Below are 15,412 nucleotides of genomic sequence, written 5' to 3'. Positions count from 1 at the left end.
GTCTCAGTAAGGAACTCTCCTCACCTGGTTGTCTAGGTCTCAATATGGAACTCCCCTCACCTGGTTGTCTAGGTCTCAGTAAGGAACTCCCCTCACCTGGTTGTCTAGGTCTCAATATGGAACTCCCCTCACCTGGTTGTCTAGGTCTCAGTAAGGAACTCTCCTCACCTGGTTGTCTAGGTCTCAATATGGAACTCCCCTCACCTGGTTGTCTAGGTCTCAGTAAGGAACTCTCCTCACCTGGTTGTCTAGGTCTCAATATGGAACTCCCCTCACCTGGTTGTCTAGGTCTCAGTAAGGAACTCTCCTCACCTGGTTGTCTAGGTCTCAGTAAGGAACTCCCCTCAGCTGGTTGTCTAGGTCTCAGTAAGGAACTCCCCACACCTGGTTGTCTAGGTCTCAGTAAGGAACTCCTCACCTGGTTGTCTGGGTCTCAGTAAGGAACTCCCCTCACCTGGTTGTCTTGGTCTTAACTGAAAGGAAAAACCCAAAACCAGCAGACACTCGGCCCTCCCGTGAAATGAGTTTGACACCCCTCACTTACATGCAAGCGTCACTTATTTTCTTTCAATGATAATATGGTGATTCAGACATGGAGTCTTTCATACAGAGCAACGTGTGTTATGTTGAGATGGGAGACCTGTGCATATAGTGATTAAACTATCTTTCTCTAAATTGCAGCTGTAATCTTTGGAACTCTGTCTCATAACTGAACCTGTGAGGTATGTTGGCATGATAAGTCATATTGTGTGTTCATTATAGTAGCATAAAGTGGATTTCTCTTCTGTGTTCATTATAGTAGCATAAAGTGGATTTCTCTTCTGTGTTCATTATAGTAGCATAAAGTGGATTTCTCTTCTGTGTTCATTATAGTAGCATAAAGTGGATTTCTCTTCTGTGTTCATTATAGTAGCATAAAGTGGATTTCTCTTCTGTGTTCATTATAGTAGCATAAAGTGGATTTCTCTTCTGTGTTCATTATAGTAGCATAAAGTGGATTTCTCTTCTGTGTTCATTATAGTAGCATAAAGTGGATTTCTCTTCTGTGTTCATTATAGTAGCATAAAGTGGATTTCTCTTCTGTGTTCATTATAGTAGCATAAAGTGGATTTCTCTTCTGTGTTCATAATAGTAGCATGAAGTGGATTTCTCTTCTGTGTTCATTATAGTAGCATGAAGTGGATTTCTCTTCTGTGTTCATTATAGTAGCATGAAGTGGATTTCTCTTCTGTGTTCATTATAGTAGCATAAAGTGGATTTCTCTTCTGTGTTCATTATAGTAGCATAAAGTGGATTTCTCTTCTGTGTTCATTATAGTAGCATAAAGTGGATTTCTCTTCTGTGTTCATTATTTTAAAGTGGTTTCCTCTCCTGTCTGTACATTAATCTGCACTGATGGGAAAGAAATTGGGCACGTGAATTCAATTCCAGGTAAGGATCCACCATAATGCTTTCACCTGTCCATTATTTATTAGATTTTTCTTTATTAGTGAATATGAATGAGTGGCGACAAGAGAGGGAGCCATGTAAGACAATTATTGAGATACATTCATATTTGGTGTTGTTCTGTACAAGACAAGCCAATATGAGATCATCATGGACTTTTACTGCCCTCTCATGGTGAAATCAGAGGGGTCTGACTAAAGCATGAAGCAGTGTACGTTTCTTCAGGCTTTTTTAAAGAAAAGCAATGGGATAATTTGGTCAGCATGAAAATGTATTGCTTATTTACTACGTGAGGTCTACAGCGCTCTATGGGGTGGCAAAGCCGGGCATGGACCCCCCCAGATCGAATTTGTGCCCCCCCCAGTTTTGTTTCCCCATAAACACAACATTTGGTATATGAATTACAATGCCCAGTTTTGCCACACACGGCTTTATGGTGCGAATGAACGGTGTTATGTCATTGATGCATTCACACCACACCAGGGACTTTCAGGGTTCATGGAATTCAGTTTGGGAAAGAGTGGCTCATGGAGAAAGGGTCCAGTTGTTTGTGGAGTACTCATTTCTTTGGAAAAGTGATAATGACTTCTGATCCCGGCATGGTCTAATGTACTTGTCCCGGCCTTATTTGCTCGAGGCCAAGAGGGGCAGAGTCAGAGATGGTTCAAAATGAGTGTGTTGTCCAGGAACATGCCATTGGCCGCTTTATATTCCGCTGTGCTTTGTATTTTGGTTTATTTTCCAGTTTTTTTTTAATTATTGGAATCTTTGTGGCCCTGAGCAACAATGATGTCACAATGCATATTCTGTAGCCATTTGTAGGCCAATTTGGAAACTGTAGAATGACTACGTTCCCCATAAGTCTATCTGCTACCATTACATGTGATGTCATGTACATGCGTCATAAATGGCTGTGTCATAATGCTTTTGGTAAAAACCTCAATGACCAAACTGTATCACCCCTCAAAACAGGTGTTGGAGGTTAAAAGGTGTCCACTCCCAAATACGACATATATCTCATGGCCCTGTAGCTGCCCTGTTTTCCCTAACTCTTAAACTAACCCGCGAATCCTTTCAAATAGTCCTAATGAAGCGCTCCTACCCAGTGCTCTATTGCAAAAGGCCTTATTCAGGCTGAGGAGTGAGTTTCACAGGTGGTACACCATGATCCTAAAAGAAATATGGGAGTTTTTTAAATGCTTTGGGGTTGAGAATAAGAGTGATAAGTGGCATATCCAGAGACCCCCAAAAACCTGAAACACAGATTATTACCTTGTTCTTTGTGTTATCTTGACATAAAAAAGGAGCCGTTTCTCAACTCATACCTTGACTTTCTAGAAGGTACTGCATGACACAGCATGACAGCGTGAATGTGATTGGTCAAGAATCCCCATGCTCTGAGCTTTTTGCTTTTCTCCATTCATCGCCAGCATCTTCCTTTTATGAATATATCTGTCAGGACTTGCTATAGGTTAAGGAAGGATCACACAATTCCATCCAGGTCAGCAGGAGGGTCGACCAATTAATTATACATCTTGGCAAGCATTCCATAACTGCAGGTGGCAGTAAATCACCAACCTTGGTTTTATACCTATTTAGACTACCCACACTCCAGCACAGCAGGTGGTGGTAAGCACCTTTTCAGGTCATTTACAAACTGCCAATACAATCATAGAAGTAGAAAAATAAGAAATGGACTACTTTATTAAATTAAAGGTATTCCTCAATGGCACTGCCCATTCTGTCACAGAAGTGGCCATTGCAAATGTAGGATATGAGCCCTTTAGGACATATGTATTATAGTAGTAAACCAATTCAATAGCAGTTGATCTGAATGCACTACCTTTCCCAGTGTTCTTTTCTCTATGCTTCATCATTGATCTGTCAGGACTTGGCAGGTGGAGGTAATATGGTTTATCTTAATTAATCCTTATCCTTTAGGCCAGGGTTTCCCAAACTCGGTCCTGGCACCCCCCGGGTGCACATTTAGTTTCTTGCCCTAGCACTACACAGCTGATTCAAATAACTCAGCATTGAGCTTTGTTATTTGAATCAGCTAGGGCAAAACGTGCACCCAGGGTGGGCCCCAGGACTCAGTTTGAGAAACCCTGCTTTAGGCATTCAATGGAAACTGTTGGATGTTGAAAAAGTGTTTCATAAAAAAAGAATGATGTCTGTTTGCTGACTATTTCAAACAGTCAATAAAGAGCAATACAAGGAGCATCCAAGTTCAGTCAGACATTATTTTACTTCTATGTTCAACAATTGTTCATTTCTGGTCAACATAATTTGTGTTAATTTTAGAAAACATATAAAACATCATCACTCCCACAGTTATGAACAGGTTTTTCAGAGGAGGAATGTTAACTCGGGTCCTACTTCAGTAGCCCTTGGCTGCCCAACAGAGGCCTGCGTTAAACTAACGGCCCCTTCAGCTCTCCAGCCCCTAATTGGAACCTTATGTGGATCAGGTGGAATTCTGGGGATTTTTGGCGACGTCCCAAAAAATCCCAGAATATGTTATTTTCTTATGTTTTTTCCATTTCTCCATCCTTCAGCGAGAGAGCTTGCTTTTTACATCAGCCCTTCTCTTCCTCCTTTTCCAGAAAGTCGTTCCCGGGAAGAGGGTAGGAGTTTGTTGCAGCATTCCCAGATCTGGAATTGTATCCAGTCAATTTTGGAATAATATTCCCCTGGACTACTAATGATTTTGGAAAGGGAGTGGGGCTGTTGAAAACTAAGTGTGGTCATTATTTTCTCTTCGATAACTCTTACTTTTATAGACAGTCATGTGACGCTGTATTTTGACACTGGTAGTAGCCACGTTTCAGTGACAGCTATGGGTATGGGTTTGTTATCAATCACATTGAAAGCTGAGGAAAGTTTAACTATTACCTTGCAACTTAATTGACAAATAAATAGAAATAAGTTATTAAACAAAAATAAGATATTTTCCATTAGATAATACTTCATCATTTTCCATTCATTTCATTAATTTGAGGAAAGAGTGGAATCCCTTTCTGTGCTCTTCTAATGATTTACTTAATTTTTTTAAATGCTAGACTTTATTTGATTGATTACATTGGTAACCTGACATTCTGTAAGTGATATAAGGTCATTAACATAATCAGTACATTGGGCCTTCCGAGTGGCGCAGCGGTCTAAGGCACTGCATCTCAGTGCTAGAGGCGTCACTACAGAGCCGGGTTCGATCCCGAGCTGTGTTGCAGCCGGCCGCGACCAGGAGACCCATGAGGCGGTGCACAATTGGCCCAGCGTCATCCAGGTTAGGGGAGGGTTTGGCCAGCAGGGATGCCCTTGTCCCATTGCACTCTAGTGACTCCTTGTGGTGGCCAGGTGCATGTATGCTGATTTCGGTCACCAGCTGAACTGTGTTTCCTCTGACACATTGGTGCTTCTGGGTTAAGCGGGGTCATGTTTCAGAGGACGCTTGGCTCTCGAACATTGCCTCTCCAAAGTCCATTTGGGAGTTGCAGCGATGGGACAAGACTGTAAATACCAATTGGGGAGAAAAAGGGGTAAAAAGGAAAAACTATCAGTATATTAGCCACGGTGCATATAACCTAAACGTTAAGTTATTTTTCTAATTACAGATCATTATACAGTATACAGTGAGCACCATAATGCAGGCTGTCAGCTTTAATTTGAGGGTCTTTTCATACATATCGGATGAACCGTTTAGAAATTATAGAAGCTTTTGTACATAGTCCCCCCCATTTTCGGGCATTCAAAAACATTGGACAGTTTAACATACTGTAGAATAAAGTAATCATTGTTAATATTTGGTCACATATCCTTTGCATGCAATGACTGCTTGAAGTCTGCGATGCATCGACATCCCCAGACGCTGTGTATCTTCCCTGGTGATGCTCTGCCAGCCCTGTACTGCAGCCATCTTCAGTTCCTGCTTGTTTCGGGGACTTATTGCCTTCAGTCTCCTCTTCAGGATGTAAAATGCATGTTCAATTGGATTCAGATTCGATTATTGACCCGGCCAGTCAAGGATTTTCCACTTTATGGCCACCAAAAACCCCTTCGTTGCTCTAGCAGTATGTTTAGGGTCATTGTCTTGTTGCATGATGAAGTGCCATCCAATGAGTTTGGAGGCATTTGGTTTTATCTGAGCAGATAAAATATTTCTGTAGACTTCAGAATTCATTGTTCTTCTTCTGTCTGCAGTCACATCATCGATGAAGACATGTGAGCCTGTTCCACTGGCAGCCATACAGGCCCAAGCCATAACACCCCATCCACCATGTTTCACGGATGAGGTGGTATGCTTTGGATCATGGGCATGTCTTTTTATTCTCCACACTTTCCATCACTCTGGTAATTGTTAATCTTTGTCTCATCTATACACAATACTTTTTTCCAGAACTCTTGGGGCTCTTTTAGGTGCTTTTTAGCAAATTGTAATCTCGCCTTTCTGTTCTTCAGGCTTATCAGTGGTTTGCATCTTGTAGTGTACCATCTGTAGTCCTGCTGGTGTAGTCTTCTACGTATGGTAGACTTTGACACATCTACACCTGCATCCAGGAGAGTGTTTTTGATCTGTTGGGCTGTTAGAGGGGTTTTCTTCACCACCAGTCTACCGGGTCTTTTGACATAATTGAGTTCACCGGTTGTTTTTTTCTTGATAATGATGAACCAAATTGTGGACTTGGGCATGCCCAGGGTTTTTGCAATGTTCCTGATTGATTGTTTTTCATTTCTGAGCCTTATGACAGCCAGCTTAATTTGCATCGACCCTGCTGTCTTCCTCATGTTGTCACACCCCAACAACAACTATTAACTATTAACAACGATGTCAACAACTACAGACCAGTATCCCTTCTTTCTTTTCTCTCCAAAACTCTTGCCGTCCTTGGCCAGCTCTCCTGCTATCTCTCTCAGAATGACCTTCTTGAACCTAATCAGTCAGGTTTCAAGACTGGGCATTCAACTGAGACTGCTCTTCTCTGTGTCACGGAGGCTCTCCGCACTGCTAAAGCTAACTCTCTCTCCTCTGCTCTCATCCTTCTAGACCTATCTGCTGCCTTTGATACTGTGAACCATCAGATCCTCCTCTCCACCCTCTCCGAGTTGGGCATCTCCGGCGCGGCCCACGCTTGGATTGCGTCCTACCTGACAGGTCGCTCCTACCAGGTGGCGTGGCGAGAATCTGTCTCCGCACCATGCGCTCTCACCACTGGTGTCCCCCAGGGCTCTGTTCTAGGCCCTCTCCTATTCTCGCTATACACCAAGTCACTTGGCTCTGTCATATCCTCACATGGTCTCTCCTATCATTGCTATGCAGACGACACACAATTAATCTTCTCCTTTCCCCCTTCTGATAACCAGGCGGCGAATCGCATCTCTGCATGTCTGTCAGACATATCAGTGTGGATGACGGATCACCAGCTCAAGCTGAACCTCGGCAAGACGGAGCTGCTCTTCCTCCCGGGGAAGGACTGCCCGTTCCATGATCTCGCCATCACGGTTGACAACTCCCTTGTGTCCTCCTCCCAGAGTGCTAAGAACCTTGGCGTGATCCTGGACAACACCCTGTCGTTCTCCACTAACATCAAGGCGGTGACCCGATCCTGTAGGTTCATGCTCTACAACATTCGCAGAGTACGACCCTGCCTCACACAGGAAGCGGCGCAGGTCCTAATCCAGGCACTTGTCATCTCCCGTCTGGATTACTGCAACTCGCTGTTGGCTGGGCTCCCTGCCTGTGCCATTAAACCCCTACAACTCATCCAGAACGCCGAAGCCCTTCTGGTGTTCAACCTTCCCAAGTTCTCTCACGTCACCCCGCTCCTCCGCTCTCTCCACTGGCTTCCAGTTGAAGCTCGCATCCGCTACAAGACCATGGTGATTGCCTACGGAGCTGTGAAGGGAACGGCACCTCCATACCTTCAGGCTCTGATCAGGCCCTACACCCAAACAAGGGCACTGCGTTCATCCACCACTGGCCTGCTGGCCCCCCTACCTCTGAGGAACCACAGTTCCCGCTCAGCCCAGTCAAAACTGTTCGCTGCTCTGGCACCCCAATGGTGGAACAAGCTCCCTCACGACGCCAGGACAGCGGAGTCAATCACCACCTTCCGGAGACACCTGAAACCCCACCTCTTTAAGGAATACCTAGGATAGGATAAAGTAATCCTTCTAACCCCCCCCCTTAAAAGATTTAGATGCACTATTGTAAAGTGGTTGTTCCACTGGATATCATAAGGTGAATGCACCATTTTGTAAGTCGCTCTGGATAAGAGCGTCTGCTAAATGACTTAAATGTAATGTAATGTAACAACAACCTCCAAAGGCAATAGCAAAGTTTAGAATCAATACTATTCATCAACAGCTCTCCTGTATTCACTAACGACACAAATGAATACACCTGCCTAACGACACACATCTGTGAAGCCAATTCATCAAATACTTGTAGAACCTTAAAATGGGGGGACCATGAACAAAAGGTGTTGTCATTTCTAAACGGTTCATCCGATATCCTGTTTAGGATAGGGGGCAGTATTGACACGGCTGGATAAAAAACATACCCGATTTAATCTGGTTACCACTCCTACCCAGTAACTAGAATATGCATATACTTATTACATACGGATAGAAAACACCCTAAATTTTCTAAAACTGTTTGAATGGTGTCTGTGAGTATAACAGAACTCAAATGGCAGGTCAAAACCTGAGAGATTCCTTTACAGGAAGTGGCCTGTCTGACCATTTCTTGAACTTCTTTTCCATCTCTATCATTTACTAAGGATCTCTGCTCTAACGTGACACTTCCCACGTCGTCCATAGGCTCTCAGAGAGCGGGAAAAAACAGAATGTCGTCATTCCAGCCCCAGGCTGAAACACATTATCGCCTTTCTCAAGTGGCCGATCAAGGGACACTGGGCTTATGCACATGACCCCGACCGCCCCCGCCTTTGGGATTTTTTCCTCTGTTTGCCGAAAAGGAGATTCACTGTCGGAATATTATCGCTTTTCTACGAGAAAAATGTCGTAGAAATTGATTTTAAACAGCGGTTGACATGCTTCGAAGTACGGTAATGGAATACTTAGAATTTTATTGTCACGAATTGCGCCATGCGCGCGGCACTTCTTTACTATTTCGGATAGTGTCTGGAACGCACGAACAAAACGCCGCTATTCGGATATAACGATGGATTATTTTGGACCAAACCAACATTTGTTATTGAAGTAGCAGTCCTGGGTGTGCATTCTGACGAAGACAACAAAAGGTAATCAAACTTTTATAATAGTAAATATGATTATGGTGAGTGCTAAACTTGCCGGGTGTCTAAATAGCGAGCCCGTGATGCCTGGGCTATGTACTTAGAATATTGCAAAATGTGCTTTCACCAAAAAGCTATTTTAAAATCGGACATATCGAGTGCATAGAGGAGTTCTGTATCTATAATTCTTAAAATAATTGTTATGCTTTTTGTGAACGTTTATCGTGAGTAATTTAGTAAAATGTTAGCGAATTCCCCGGAAGTTCGCGGGGGGTATGCTAGTTCTGAACGTCACATGCTAATGTAAAAAGCTGGTTTTTTATATAAATATGAACTTGATTGAACAAAACATGCATGTATTGTATAACATAATGTCCTAGGGTTGTCATCTGATGAAGATCATCAAAGGTGAGTGCTGCATTTAGCTGTCTTCTGGGTTTTGGTGACATTATATGCTGGCTTGAAAAATGGGTGTCTGATTATTTCTGGCTTGGTACTCTGCTGACACAATCTAAAGTTTTGCTTTCGTTGTAAAGCCTTTTTGAAATCGGACAGTGTGGTTAGATTAACGAGAGTCTTGTCTTTAAATGGCTGTAAAATAGTCATATGTTTGAGAAATTGAAGTAATAGGATTTTTAAGGTTTTGAAAATCGCGCCACAGGCTGGCAGTGGCTGTTACGTAGGTGGGACGAATTCGTCCCGCCTAGCCTAGAGAGGATATGTATGAAAATACCCTCAAATTAAAGCTGACAGTCTCCTCTTCACCCTCATTGTCATTGTATCCTTTCAAACTCAAAGTGCTAGAGTACAGAACCAAAATAACAAAACAAATGGTCAAGGTCCAATGAATTATGGTGCTCACTGTATATATTTATATATATTTGAGATTCTTCAAATAGCCATCCTTTGCCTTGATGAAACACTCTTGGCATTCTCTCAACCATTCTCTTCACCTGGAATGCTTTTCCAACAGTCTTGAAGGAGTTCCCACATATGCTGAGCACTTGTTGGCAGCTTTTCCTTCACTCTGTAGTCTGACTCATCCCAAACCATCTCAATTTTGTGGAGGCCAGGTCATCTGAAGCAACACTCCATCACTCTCCTTCTTGGTAAAATAGCCCTTACATAGCCTGGAGGTGTGTTGGGTCATTGTCCTGTTGAAAAACAAATGATAGTCCCGCTAAGCCCAAACCAGATGGGATGGCGTATCGCTGCAGAATGCTGTGGTAGCCATGCTGGTTAAGTGTGTTCTAAATAAATAAATCACAGACAGTGTCACCAGCAAAGCACCCCCACACCATAACACCTCCTCCTCCGTGCTTCACGGTGGGAAATATACATGCAGAGTTCATCAGTTCACCCACACTGCATCTCACAAAGACATTGGAACCAAAAATCTCCAATTTGGACTCCAGATCAAAGGACAAATTTCCACCGGTCTAATGTCCATTGCTCGTGTTTCTTGGCCCAAGCAAGTCTCTTCTTATTGGTGTCCTTTAGTAGTGGTTTCTTTGCAACAATTCAACCATGAAGGCTTGATTCTCGAAATCTCCTCTGAACAGTTGATGTTGAGATGTGTCTGTTACTTGAACTCTGTGAAGCATTTATTGGGGCTGCAATTTCTGAGGCTGGTAATTCTAATTAACATATCCTCTGCACCAAAACGTTTCTGTAGCATTGAAGGTCCCCAAGAACACAGAGGCCTCCATTAATCTTAAATGGAAGAAGTTTAGAACCACCAAGACTCTTCCTAGATCTGGCTGCCCAGCCAAACTGCGCAATCGGGGGAGAAGGGCCTTGGTCAGGGAGGTGACCAAGAAACCGATGGTCACTCTGACAGAGCTCCAGAGTTCCTCTCTGGAGATGGGAGAACCTTCCAGAAGGACAACCATCATTGCAGCACTCTACCAATCAGGCCTTTATCGTAGAGTGGCCAGACGGAAGCCACTCCTCAATAAAAGGCGCATGACAGCCCGCTTGGAGTTGCCAAAAGGTTCCTAAAGGACTCTGTGACCATGAGAAACAAGATTCTCTGGTCTGATGAAACCAAGATTGAACTCTTTGGCCTGAATGCCATGCGACACGTCTGGAAGAAACCTGCCACCATCCCTGCGGGGAAGCATGGTGGTGGCAACATCATGGTATGGGGATGTTTATCAGCAGCAGGAACTGGGAGACTAGTCAGGATTGAGGGAAAGATGAACGGAGCAAAGTACAGAGAGATCCTTGAAAACCTGCTCCAGAGCGCTCAGGACCTCAGACTGGGGTGAAGGTTCACCTTCCAACAGGACAACAACCCTAACCCTAAGCACACAGCCAAGACAACGCAGGAGTGGCTTTGGGACAAGTCTCTGAATGTCCTTGAGTGGCCCAGCCAGAGCCCGGACTTGAACCCGATCGAACATCTCTAGAGAGACCTGAAAATAGCTGTGGAGCTACGCTCCCCATCCAACCTGACAGAGCTTGAGAGGATCTGCAGAGAAGATTGGGAGAAACTCCCCAAATACAGGTGTGCCATGCTTGCAGAGTCATACCCAAGAAGACTCGAATACTTATGTAAATGTGATATTTCCATTTTTATTTTTTATAAATGTTGCACACATTTCTATAAACCTCTTTTTGCTTTGTCATTATGGGGTATTGTGTGTAGATTGATGAGGGGGGGGGGGCGGACAATGTAATCAATTTTTGAATAAGGCTGTAACAACAACGTGGAAAAAGTCAAAGGGTCTGAATACTTTCCGAATGCACTGTGTGTAGTGTATTCATACTGTGTGCATTGTGTGGTTGGGGTCAATTCCATTTCAACTCCATGAATTAAGGAAGTGAATTGAAAATCCTCATTGCGAATGGATGCCCCTTTTTATTTCTTGAATTTAATTTCAATTCGTCAGTCAATTTAAATCAATTCTTTAGGTCCTAATCTATGGATTTTACATAATTGGGAATACAGATATGCATCTGTTGGTCACAGATACCTTAAAAAAAAGTTAGGGGTGTGGATCAGAAAACCAGTCAGTATCTGGCATGCCCACCACTTGCCTCATGCAGCGCGACATATCTCCTTAGCATAGAGTTGATCAGGCTGTTGATTGTGGTATGTGGAATGTTGTCCCACTCCTCTTCAATGGCTGTGTGAAGTTGCTGAATATTGGCGGGAACTGGAACGCTCAATGGGTGATATGTCTAGTGAGTTTGCAGGCCATGGAAGAATTGGGACATTTTCATGTACAGATCCTTGCAACATGGGGCCATGCATTATCATGCTGAAACATGAGGTGATGGCTGCGGATAAATGTCACAACAATGGACCTCAGGATCTTGTCACGGTATCTCTTGCATTTTATCGATGGCAACTTGAATGCACATTGTGTTCATTGTCCGTAGCTTAAGCCTATCCATACCATAATGCCACCGCCACCATGGGGCGCTCTGTTCACAACGTTGACATCAGAAAACCAGTCTCCCACACGACGCCATACACGTGGTCTGCGGTTGCGAGGCCGGTTGGACGTACTGCCAAATTCTCTAAAACAACATTGGAGGCGGCTTATGGTAGAGAAACAAACATTCAATTCTCAGGCAACAGCTCTGGTGGACATTCTTGCAGTCAGCATGCCAATTGCACGCTCCCTCAAAACTCCAGACAAGCCAAGAGGAACGTTACTGTACTGGCTCAGATGTTCCAGATTGTTCCAGCAACCAGAGTGGATGTGTAACCAGGCCAAGACAGTGCAGCTTTGACTTGGCTCGAATGTATTGATGTAGTACAGTCTAACTGAAGGGGATATTACTGGATTCTAGTCAAGTCAAATTGTTGGCATGACTGAGATACCGACACGCCGTGATAGCTAGGTGGCCTGGGTAGGCCATCACCATCAATGTGCATGTGAGTGCGTGTGTGTGTTTATGTATGCTTATGTATGTGTGGTTTAGCCATTGGTCAGACAGCAAATATGTGTGAACAGGCAGGCCATTCACAGGCTGGGGGCTTTCAGGAAATGTCTGAAAAGCTGTAGGTGGAGGAGAGGAGAGGAGAGGAGAGGAGAGGAGAGGAGAGGAGAGGAGAGGAGAGGAGAGGAGAGGAGAGGAGAGGAGAGGAGAGGAGAGGAGAGGAGGAGAGGAGAGGAGAGGAGAGGAGAGGAGAGGAGAGGAGAGGAGAGAGGGAGAGGAGAGGAGAGGAGAGGAGAGGAGAGGAGAGGAGAGGAGAGGAGAGGAGAGGAGAGGAGAGGAGAGGAGAGGAGAGGAGAGGCTCATAGTAAAAAAGGCTGCTGGAGGTACGGAGAGTTAGTTGCTGTTGAGCCTCACATCTGGTGTGTGTGTGTGTGTGTGTGTGTGTGTGTGTGTGTGTGTGTGTGTGTGTGTGTGTGTGTGTGTGTGTGTGTGTGTGTGTGTGTGTGTGTGTGTGTGTGTGTGTGCGCGTTCGTGCGTGTGACAGGAGAGGGACTCACTCATACACATCTCCTGGACTTTTCCACTTGAAATAGTTTCACTGTATAAAGCATATTTTATTCTCAAGCTCTCAAAGTCTATTTCCATGTTTCAGTGTTACTTTGAGCTGTAAGCAGTTACAGAATGCAGGGTAATACTGTAGACAGGTACAGTAACAGTAGGACAGAGTCAACAGTTATACACGATAAGTAAGTGTCATGACTGACCACGACAATCCAAATAGGTCAGATCAGGCTTGCAATGAATAACTTCAATCAGACCCCCTCTCAACCGTAGAGGGGGAAGGAAAGAACTATTGGGGATTAACATCTCACGTCCTGTTATAAATCTTTCGCTCTCCAAATTCACTGAAGGAATGTGCTTTGTCCCAACAGACCTTTTTCCCGCTGAAACTCTAACACGTTCAAAAACGAATACTGGAACAATATTTCTAATGTAGAACGTGGGGAATGGTCAGAGGCGATCTATAGAAGACTAATGTCCATTTGTTTGTTATTTTGTTTGTCATTAAAAATGTTATAAAGGAAATACTGTAACTTGGAAAATATACCCACTACATATGATGTTTCCAACGTATGCGTTGTGCATGTAATATGAAAAATTATGAGTGTTTTTGTTAAGAGAGGGATGTGATGTGAGAAGCTATAAGAGATACTTTTCCATAACTTTGCACCATGAGGAGTCACCGCCCCGAAGTTAGGTCTGAGAGAGTGTCAGCCTGCCAGAACCGTCCCTTTCGAGCAAAAGGTATAAATGATGGGTTAAGAAAAAAACACATTACAACAGAAAAGCGTGAAGCAGAAGTACACGTTTAAAATGGTTTGAACTTTGAATCTCAACACGAGGTGGAGACGATAAACTCACCTCCCGGAAAGTCACTGGTACGGCTGATTAGCTGTCCTAGGTAAAGTATCTTCGAAAGTGAATTTAAGAACAGTGGTTCTTCCTTTAAAAGTTATGCGCTTATACCGTGACCGTTAGTGGTATATGGTGTCATTCTGTCATTGCACCACACTATCACAAGGGGGAGTTAGAACGCTGATCTATCGGTAGTCTAAACTGTGGCAATTAATGGAGCCGTTTTCAGTCTGACAGTCTCTCTTCTCTGGCACTAGAGTCCTGCATTAGGCAACAACAACAAAAACATTCGGTGGTCCTGGAGTTAAGAAAGAACTTGGGTAAATACAATGGGGGAATTTCACTTGACATGTGGACTGACGATTTATCGAAAAATAGGTACAATGGGCTTTTGGTTTCTCTCCCTCTAAAAACAGAAATTAATCATTCTAAATAACAAACTGGCTTTATTTACAAATTAGTAAGAATATCTCACCCCATGTTCAAGAATTACCTTTTTTACAACCGCTCACTTTTGGTTATTTGAAATGAAATCATCTCCAAAATATCGTTATGTTTTAAACAAGCCATAGAAAGTTGGTTGCAATTTCAGTTTAATCCACTAGAAAAGACAGAAGTAAGGAACTTGTCTGTCGGCCCTGCATTAAAGACCAAAATTGGTTAAAGAAAATTGTGATAAATAAAAATATATACCAGTTTCACCCAAAAATGTACAGCTGTGCCATATACATTTTAGTCATTTAGCAGACGCTCTTATCCAGAGTGACTTACAGTAGTGAATGCATACATTTCATGCATTTTTTTTTTTTGTACTGGCCCCCCGTGGGAATTGAACCCACAACCCTGGCGTTGCGCACACCATGCTGGCGTTGCAAACACCATGCTCTACCAACTGAGCCACAGGCACAAATTGCGAAATAGTTGGGAAGAGATTTTCAATGTACCGATTCTATGGCACATGGTTTATGAATTGACACGCAATTTTCCGTTTTCCTCTTGAAAGTCCTAATATTAAAACCAGTCAAATGCATTATCTCTGTCACCCACACACACTTTAAACTTTTGGATAATAAAGCATTTAAAGATTGACATTGGTTGATTTTAATACTTCTGACAGCCAAAATTGTAACTCCACCCATAACCTTTGGACTTTTAAACATTCCCAGAAGGCATGGATTATTATAACCAGGCCTAAAACCTATGGGTGCAAACAATGTTTCCATGATGGGTATTTATACCTGTGTTTTCTGTCTGTATGTGCCAGTTCGTCATGTTTGCCAAGTCAACCAGCGGTTTTCTCTCAGCTCCTGGTTTTTCCCCAGTCTCTCTTTTTCTCATCCACCTGGTTTTGACCCGTTCCTGTCCTGACTCTGAGCCTGCCTGCCTGACCACTCTGCCTG

The sequence above is a fragment of the Salmo salar genome, chromosome ssa03 (genome assembly GCF_905237065.1).
Source record: "Salmo salar chromosome ssa03, Ssal_v3.1, whole genome shotgun sequence".
Taxonomy (NCBI): domain Eukaryota; kingdom Metazoa; phylum Chordata; class Actinopteri; order Salmoniformes; family Salmonidae; genus Salmo; species Salmo salar.
The sequence above is the reverse complement of the archived record's forward strand: the minus strand, read 5'-3'. Positions refer to the sequence as shown.